Genomic DNA, 10235 nt, shown 5'->3' with positions numbered 1-10235 from the left:
TGGGTCAGCAGAACATCCAGGCAGAAATAGGAAACAGAAAACTGAAAATGTAGAACCAGTGTTTGGAGGGAAGTTTGGGATTCAAAGTGTAGACTGGGGAGTCACTTTCATGGTATTAAAACATAAATTATTTATATGGTTCAACTTAACTCCACATAGACTATAGAACATTGGGAGTGGCCACTAAGGCGGCAGACAGCGCCCCCTGGTGGACGTACAAAAGCACTCCTTATCAATACGTGCACAAAATAATTTTGAGCAAATACAGTTCAAGAGCATTCTTTTTGAATAGGTATCCAAACCTTGCTGCCTGGAGCTCCAGATGGGTTTGTTTAGCCCGGGTTGTGCCAGACACTGAGGCTTCCTTCTCCTCCCTGAAATGTATTCCTGCTGAGCATCCGGGTCCAGTAAGAGATCATGCCACTGTTCACACTTTACTCCACTCTAAGGTGCTGAGGGCGGCTGGACCAGGCACAGATCCTGAGAAGCCCTGTTCCTCTGCCCCTTATAGCCTAGAGATTAGCCAAGCTCAGGGGGGCAGGGGCCTAGCTCCTTTGACCTGGGGTCTCACTTGGTCCCTCCAAGGCACAGAGTCTGTCCCAGGAAGAGACTTCATCCACTTCATCAGACCACTCCGAGGGAAGATGGGGAGACAAGCCACTTACAGAGAAAGAAGGGAGAGAACTCTGATCCCTCCACTCTCTTATGAATCCGCATTCTACTCCCCGCCGTTAGAGGGTGAGCGAGGGATCCCGTGGTGTCAGTTTGCTCTGAATTCTGGCTGGGACTCTCTGTGACACCAAGAACAGCAGGGAAGAGCAGAGGCTTTCCATCTCATATCCGAGTGGATCCTCATCACAGACAGTTCTACAGAAGTGTTATTATTCCCACTTTATAGTTGGGAAGACTGCAAGTTCAGAGAGGTTACATTACTTTTCCAAGGTCACACAATGCTACCAAATGGGCCCAGGCAGAATTGTTTTTTTTTTTTTTTCTTCTTAAATTGAAGTTTAATTCACAGACCATAACATTCATAAAATTCAGTGGTTTTTAGCATGTTCACAAAGTTGTGCAACCATCATTGCTAATTCCAGAACATTGTCATCACCCTAAAAAGGAACTCTATCCATTAGCAGTGATTTCTCATTCCTCCCGGGATTTGTCTCTTCTAGACACTTCAAGCAAATGCAATCATACAATATGTGGTCCACTGTGCCTGGCTGCTTTCACTTAGCATAACGTGTTTAGGGGTCATCCCTGTGGTAGCCTGAATCGGTACTTCATTCTTTTCTGTGGCAGGACAAGAATGTCCATTCATCAGTTGATGGACAATTGAGTTGTTTTCCCTTTGGGGCTATTATGAATAATGCTGCTCTGAACACTCATGTACAAGTTTTTGGAACATATGTTTTATAACCCCACTGCTCAGCATACAGGATTTTAGTCCCCCAATCAGGGATCAAACCCACATCCCCTGCAGTGGAAACACAGAGGCTTAACCACTGGGCCACCAGGGAAGTCCCCATGAACATTTGTTTTTATTGGTCTTGGGTCTGTACCTAGGAGTGGGATTGCTGGCTCACAGGGAGCTCTCTGTTGAAGTTTCTGAGGTGCTGCCAGACTTTTCCAAAGTGGGTGCACCATTTTTCTCTCCTACCTGTGATGTGTGACAGTGCCAATTGCTCTACAAGTGATTTTCCAACTCATTTACTTCCTGGCTCTCCTTCTCCCTTAATATATATATTTATTGTTTACTATGTATCCAAGACTGTGCCCCACAGTGGAGATTCAAAGATAAATATGCCTCCAGACTCAAGTCATCTTCAACCCAGGGCAAATACAGCATACTTATCTTTGCACCAAGTCCCTGCCTCGGACACTTTTCTTGGACTGTCCCAGCCTCAGGTGTCACTTCTTGTAACATATAAAGATGAATTGCAAAGTTGATGCCAATTTAAAAACTTTTTAAAAAACTTAATGACAGTAGCAAAACAAAAACAAAAACACCATTACAAGTTGAGAGAGAGAGAAAGGCTGCAGAGGAAAAAAACTATTTTAGGAGCTCTATTAGCACTCATTTTCTTCTTTTCAAACAAGGCTGTCCCACATTTTTATTTTGCACAGGGCCCCGCAAATCCAGGCTGTGAACTTGACTGAGTACAGCAGGAAGGCGTCGCCAAATTCCATGGCAAATGCTGTTGATGTGGGGAGAGGGGAGAAATTGGGCCCTTGTGTGGTTTACCACACCGTGCATTTGATGACTTGGGGACTTTTTCATCCTGCGAGAACAGGAGGGAATGGAAGGTCTCAAAATGCTTAGATCTTTAATGTTTCTTCCCCACAGCGATAAAGGATGACATTGGATTTAGTAAGAGCCATTGACCCTAAGCAGATTCAATTTTAATTTTATAAATGAGATAGAATTTGGAGCCAGTTGATAGTTTATCTCTCAACTTCAAACACAGGGAAGCCTTAGCTGGTCTTACTCACTGCTGACATCCTGGGGAGGGTTGTTTTGCTGAGGGGACTGTGAATTACTCTGATTAGACAGTCCCTTGAGTGGTAGGGAAGGCTGAAGAGAAGTGGTGGTAGAGAAATGAACCAGAGAGGGTATCTGACTTCTTCCCTGTCCCCTCATATTGATAGCCTTTCTTTATGTGAAACTTCTTTTCTGATTTCTGTCTTTGTCTGTTTGTTTGTTTAAAATGGACTCACAACTTTGGTGGAAAATGCAGACATATACCCAAAGTTACTTAGCTAGTAACCAGAACACCAAAGGTTAGAATCCATATCTCTGTACTTTTCCTTTTATTTAGGAAGAGAGTTGCTCTGTATTTTTTATAGACTCTCAAGTTGTTTTTGTAAATATCATTTTGGGGCAACATATTTTTTTAATGATTTTTGTCTCTTTTCGCCTTAAATACTGAAATATAAACATCTGTCTGGCCTCCCAAAGTTTAGTTTGCACAAAAACGTTGTCATGTGTTTAAGATTTTGAAAAAGTTTTTTTTGGCAGTTCTACTAACCATCAGACAAGAAATGAGAGAAACAAACCCACTGTCTGCTTAATTCAGCTGTTCAAAAGAATTTTGCTTAGGAATATGTGTTTCTATCCTAGAAATGATTAGTGGATGGTTCAGTTACAGAAGCAGCGAGAATTAACATTTTGAATGAAAGGGTATATAATGAGAGAATTAGAAGGGGAAGAAAATTGCTCACAAATAGAATAGGATTTTAAGCAAGAGATGAATTGATCCAGCTATTTATGTACATTACCCATTTCAATCAGTACATTTTGAGCTCCTTTTCAGTTCTGGCCAGTCTTTCTTAACCTGCTAAAGGTTGAAATTTTACTGTCCAGAGTTATACTGCTGAAAATAGAGATGCATAGTCCTGAGGAGTTGTGCAGCCAGTTTGACAGCACAAGAGCAGGATAAAGCTAGTGTGTTTGCCTTCTCACTTTCCTTTGTCCTCTCATTACTGGGAGGTCTGGTCCGTGGGGAGACGTGTATGTTGAGGGCTTTCACCCACAAGGACAGAAACAACCTTTCAGGTTCTGTGGCCCAGGAGAGGCAGGCAGAACCCTGGCTAGTGACTTGTAGAAGTTCTAAGAGGCCAAGTGTTGCCTAGGTAAAGCCAGGTAAGCCAGCTCAGGTGTAAGGTTTTTCAACGTATCATGTGCTACAACCACTTTGGAGACTTCAGCCTGCTAACATGGTGGCCGTAGAAATCACTGAAAACTCTCAGGGGCAAAATGCTGGAAGATTTTTTTTTCACTTGTCTATTATCATCTCTCACGTATCAAGGAACTGTTTAACACTGGCCAGCCAAGGGATGCCTATGGGGGCCACTCAGTTATCCACATCCCTGGAAGGGTGAGGGACTCAGGGGAGACCCTTGACCGTGAAGATGGGCCGATGGGTGAAGACTTGCCTCTTCTGGGTCTGATGAAGATCCAAAGAACAGGAGGGTCTCAGGCAGATCTTCAACAGGCCCTCAGCTGGGCCCAGTGTGGATGAGCCACGACTGCTAAAAGGGGCAGCTTTCCACAGTGAACTATCCGTATGCATTCTGTCACCTTGGGGTCGGCATTTGGAAAGAGTCAAAGCTAAGAGCCAGCATTTGCATGTGTTCAGAAAACTGGGGGCAAGGGAAAAGCCATAACTGAAGTGCAGGTGCTATCAAAGGACACAGAAGATACAGCCTGTCGGAAAGACATGGAGGTAGATTCCCAGGATCTCCTGGGGCATCCGTGAACGACCAGATTTATTCCCTGATGACTGATCCAGCTGTGCAAGGGCAGAATGCCCTGACTTGTGTGGACCTGGACCCCTCAGATGAGCATCCTACAGGCTGCGCTTGACTGCCCTTGGCCAAAAGGAGGGACTGCGGAAATGAAAAATGGCCCTGCTGGCAGCTAGGTTGTGATGTTCTCAGCTGAAGACAAATAGCGCTTGTAGAAAGTAAATAATGTCCAGAGAAGGCCACTCTGACCATGTTAGGAACTAGAAAAAGTCAAGGCCACTCCTCAACCCAGAAAGTGATTAATAGTTCATCTTCTCCCTTGACCGACAGGACTCACTATAGCTCCTTTACCAATAAATTAATAATTCTAGTCCCTTCTTAATTTTCCTCTCTCAAAGAAATGTGAAGATGCCCAGCTATTATATTATTGCTACCTCTTAGCAACATGGAATTCAGCACATGCCCCCTCTTCTGTAAACTCTTCTTAGAACCACTCAATGCCTGCCTAAATCCTCTAATACCCCCTCATATTTCTTCTTACTCAAGTGGCTCCCCAGAGTGAGTTCTTCCTAGCTGCTGCAAGCTAATCAGATTTTGACTACAGGCATGCCCCTGTCAGTCTTCTTTTGATAGGCCTCCGTACTGGCCTCTTCCCTTGACACCATCCAATTAGCATCAGAAGAAATGCTAAAGAAAACAAATGCCATGATTTTCAAATGTCCACCATTTCTTCTTCTTTCCTCTTACTCCTGTCTTTGCCTTTGTTAGCTGGAACTGATTTTTAATGACTTCTTTTGTATGCATATGAAATATCCTAACAGCTCCCTATATAGTGTGTCTCTGAGTCGGTTTGCACACTGTGGTAGACATTTTCTGAAGACGCAGCAGTCACAGCAGGATCTCCATTGTGCGTCCATTTGGTTGATACCTTATATTCAGTACCACACATCTCTCTTTTGAAAATGTCCACCATTTCTTCCCACTTGGACTCCAGCTTCCCAATAAGTTGCTTAACTCTCTTCTCTGCTGCCCACCAGAAAACAAACAAAAATAAACCCTCCAAACCCCCACATTCGAAATGACATCAGAAAGCGTCCCATTTTTTAGGCAGAGCAATTAATCTCACTCAAGCCTCTTCCTGAACACTCAGCTCCTTTGTAGATCTAAGGACTCGTTAATGAATGAGAAATGGAAACTAAGCAGAGTATCCAGTAATTGGAGACTAGTTAAGTATAGTGCATCAGCCTAGTGGACTATTATCTTACCGCTGTTAAGAGGCAACTAAGGCAACCTAGGTGGGCTGCCGTCTATGGGGTCGCACGGAGTCGGACACGGCTGAAGCAACTTAGCAGCAGCAGCAGCAAGGCAACCTAGGGCTTCCCTGGTAGCTCAGCTGGTACAGAATCTGCCTGCAATGCAGGAGAGCCCAGTTCGATTCCTGGGTCAGGAAGATCACCTGGAGAAGGGATAGGCTACCCACTCCAGTATTCTTGGGCTTCCCTGGTGGTTCAGACAGTAAAGAATCTGCCTGCAGTGTAGGACATTTGGGTTTGATCCATGGGTTGGGAAGATCCCTTGGAGGAGGGCATGGCAACCCAGTCCAGTATTCTTGCCTGGAGAATCCCATGGACAGAGGAGCCTGGGGGCTACAGTCCATGGGGTTGCAAAGAGTCGGACATGACTGAGCAACTAAGTACAGCACAAGGCAACCTAGAAACAAGGAAAATTGTGTACAAAACAATTGTTTATGAAGATTATAATATAGTGCATACTGTGATTACAACTATTAATAGGTAGCAGTCATCTATGTGGAGCTCAGGGCCTAAGCTGGGTACCAGGGGGGCTTTATAGGTATGACGTCATGGCATGAGCAGTTGGCTCTCCATGGCTCTACCTGAATGAAGCATAGAGGAACTTGATGGAAAGCATCTGGGCTTGGGAATAGGGTGAGACACTTGCACAAAATTTAACAGCATGCCAAACAAAAGAAACTTTTGGTAATTTGGGCTTCCCTGGTGGTACAGTGGCTAAGAACCCGCCTGCCAGTGCAGGGGACACAAGTTCAATCGTTGGTCTGGTTAAGTCCCACATGCCATGAGGCAACAAAGCCCGCGTGCCACAACTACTGAAGCCCGCTCACTCTAGAGTCCAAACTCTGCAACAAGAGAAGCCAGTGCAGTGAGAAGCCTGCAAACTGCAACTAGAGCGTAGCCCCCACCCCCCCCCACCTCTGGCTCTCTCCCTCCTCTAAGGCTGAGCCCCATTGAGAATAAGGGCCACTCCTTATTAACCCCAAAGGAGGGAGAGTCCAAAGGCACACACTTGGTTAGGGGATGGCTGATTGAAGGGAAGATATTTGCGTGTAGTCAAATGTTAAGTAGATCCTCTAGGGGCTTGGGCTGGAACAAGGAGGTACAGCAAGAAAAAGTGCCCCATCATGCGAATCTCCATACAGAGCTGCTCTTATGAATGTAACCCGGGGGAGTGACTCGTTGAGATCCTTGCAGTGCAAAATGGAGTCATGTCTAGGAGTCAGAAGCAGCAAAGGACACCGCTGAATAACCTGGGGCCCTGGGGCACTGCTGTCTTTGTGGGAGCAGAGGCTGAAGAGGCATGTTATGTTTGTGCAAAGATATATGTGGGACAAATCAGAACCCCCCGAGGGAAGACTGACATCTGGAGATGACTTTTTGGTATTTTCTGAAGGTTGGGGGTGGGGGCCGATCTTGTTGAGATTCAGTTTTGTAATGGTCGTAAACCTGTTGAACAGCCAGGCTAGGGTGGCCTGTGAAAAATCAGATTCTGTACACAAGTATGCAAGGACTAGAGAGGAATGCCTCTGAACAAAGGTGACTACGTCAGAGAGAGAATGTAATGGTTGTGTAAAATCTTTTCATGTTTCTCTTAGTGTTTTTATGTGATTTTTTTTCTAGCTAATAAAAAGGAAAATGAAATTACCGATGCAGAACCAGGCCTCATAGCCTGGAATTCAGCAAACTTAAATTGTTGTCCTACCCAAGTTTGTATGCCTGACTCACCACGAGGCCAAACAAACTGAAATGCTGAAGTTTGGAGCACAGAAAGATTTACTGCAGGGCCAAGCAAGGAGGACTGGTGGCTTGTGCCCAAAAGGCCTGATTTCCCTGGTGGTTTTCAGGGAAGAGTTTTCATAGCCAAAAGTTAGGGGAAGGTATGCAGTGTATGTGACCTTCCGGTGATTGGTTGGTGGTGAGGTAATAGGGTGGCACTCCAGGAATCTCAGTCATCAGCCTTTTGGTTCCAACCAGTCTGGGATCCACATGCTTGTGCTCAGCCTGCAGTTACCATCCTCCACATGGGTGGGGACTTTCGTTCCTGTGGAAGAACTCAGAAACATACAACTATGCCCACCCCTTGAAGAGGAGCCAGGACGCTGCTTTTACTGCCGCACTGTTGGTTCTTAACTGTTCCTCCTGTTTCTGAATTCCTTCCTTTCCCTCATTAGTAACTGTTTGAAGCTGCCCTTTGGAACTCAGGGAAAGCCTAGAGGCTGAAGCCTTTTTCTCTGCAAACACAAAATGAGGGATGTGGAAAGGGTTTTGTCCTTGGGGAGGGCCCCACAGGGTCCTGCTCGGGTTTCAAAATGACAGTATCTCACATGATTATCTGAATATAAATATGTGAGGTTATATTGAGATCAAGAGCTTAGTTTTCCTAATAGTGTCCTTACTAGAAAACAGTAGGTCAAGTTTCTATGAAGATAAAGTATCTATAGGATGAGGCCTAAAATAAACATTCTTTTATTTATTCTGGGACTTCCTTGGTGGTCCAGTGGTGAAGACTCTGTGCTTCCAGTTAAGGGGGCATGGGTTCGAGCCCAGGTCAGGGAACTAAGATCCCACATGCTGCGAGGTGTGGCTATACATAAATAAACATTTTAAAAAATAAAATAAGCATTCTGTATTAAAACAAACTAACAACAACAATAAAACCATGGCCAGTCATTCTGACATGTAGCCAAGACTGAGAACTAATGAACTAGTGCTGCCCCACAGAACTTCCTACGATGATGGAAATGTTATACCTGCACCATCCAATAGAGTAGCCACTAGCCATGTGTAGCCCACATGTGGCCACATGTGAGCACTGAAATGTGGCTAGTGTGACTGAACTTTTAATTTGTGTTCAAATAAGTTTAAATGTAGATGTGAGTGTACTGCCACAGGTGACTCCCGGCTCCTGTGTTGAACAGCACAGGTCTCATGCACTAGTGCTCAGACTTGGGCCGAGCATCAGAGTCTCCTGAGCAACTTGGTAAAGATACAAAGGTCCAGGCTGCATCCCACTTCAACACACTTGGGTGTCTAATCTTTATTTGCTGGGAGATGGGTCCATAGTGGCACTTTGCAGACTTTTGTGGGGATCTTGGCAAAATGCAGATTCTGATTCAGTAGGTCTGGCATGGGGCCCTGCATCTGCATTTCTAACAGGCTCCCCTGTGACGCCAATGCTGCTGGTCCAGGACCGCACTTTGGGTAGTGTGGCTCTTCAGCATGGCTGCACCTCCAATACTTTGGCCACCTGATGCAAAGAGCCGACTCACTGGAGAAGACCCTGATGCTGGGAAAGATTGAAGGCAGGAGGAGAAGGGACGACAGATGACGAGATGGTTGGATAGCATCACCGACTCAGTGGACATGAGTTTGAGCAAGCTCCGGGTGATGGTAAAGGACAGGGAAGCCTGCTGTGCTGCAGTCCATGGGGTCCCTCCCAGTGGACACAACTGGGCAACTGAACAACAACAACAACAGACCTTACTTGTATCTGTTTCTTTTTAAGGTACATTCCTGAGTGGATGCTGTTAGCCCATTTCCAAATGTTCTACTCAGTGGAAGTTTTTTTAAAAATTCATTTAAAAATTTGAGATATAATTGACATATACCATGTAAGCTTAAAGTGTACCACACGTTGCTTTGATCACTTGTGTATTGCAATATAATTACCATAGAGTTTGTTCACATCTCTATCACCTTACATAATTAAAATTTCTTTTTTGTGATGAGAACATTTAAGATCTAGTCTCTTAGCAACTTTGAAGTATATAATACAATATTGTTGTCTGTAATCATTGTGCTGTGCATTAGATCTCCAAGATTTATTTATCTACTAGTTACAAGTTTATACCCTTTAATAATAGTTCCCAAGTCCCCTCACCAGGGGAAGAAGTGTTTGGGACATCAGCTATTCTTTCACTTCCCTCCCCTGTTTGAACCAGGCCAGCTACATTTTGTCCTCCTGCCCCAGTTCCCTGCACGTTGAAAATGCCAACATCTCCCTGAAGGCTAGGAAGAGGTAACAATCCCAGGTAAGTGGCATCCTGATCATATCTGTATTTTGTGCAGAGCTTTATTTTTCTTTCATAATTTACTACCAGTTCCAGAAAAAAAAGGCTCTGGAGTGTGTGTGTGTGTGTGTGGAGGGAGGCACTCAATGTGCACAATGAAAGTGTTTTGAAAATTTACCAGTTGCCACAAACTCCCATCACTGAAAAATGAAAGCTCTGCACATCTTATGGCACAGCAATGGGATCTGACTTGTATTTGCCAGTATTAAACAGTTGTAGTTCCTATAGATATTAGAAAAAATTTCCTAAACCTATTGCTAAAACTTGACAATATAGACTCCTGATTAGTCAATAGAAGAGAAAGGGGGATTTTTAGTGGGTCAGAAGCAGTACATTGTCTTAACGTGGACTCACTTTTTAAGTCTCAGGAAGTTAAATTGATCTTTAATGGGAGATAATGGGCACCCTCTTTCTATTTCCACTACTGGTGTGTTCCACAATGTCACCCATACATCAGGCAGCTGCTCCTTTCTTAACACTCCAAGCCTACAAAACTCCCATTTAGATAAAAGAACCTAATTCTGCACTGTGCATCTCAATTACAATCTGCTACAAATTGCAGATGCGGGAGAATGAAGGGCTGTGAGAAGACCCGCGGCTCCCTCAG

The sequence above is a fragment of the Capricornis sumatraensis genome, chromosome X, assembly GCF_032405125.1.
Source record: "Capricornis sumatraensis isolate serow.1 chromosome X, serow.2, whole genome shotgun sequence".
NCBI classification, from domain to species: domain Eukaryota; kingdom Metazoa; phylum Chordata; class Mammalia; order Artiodactyla; family Bovidae; genus Capricornis; species Capricornis sumatraensis.
The sequence above is the reverse complement of the archived record's forward strand: the minus strand, read 5'-3'. Positions refer to the sequence as shown.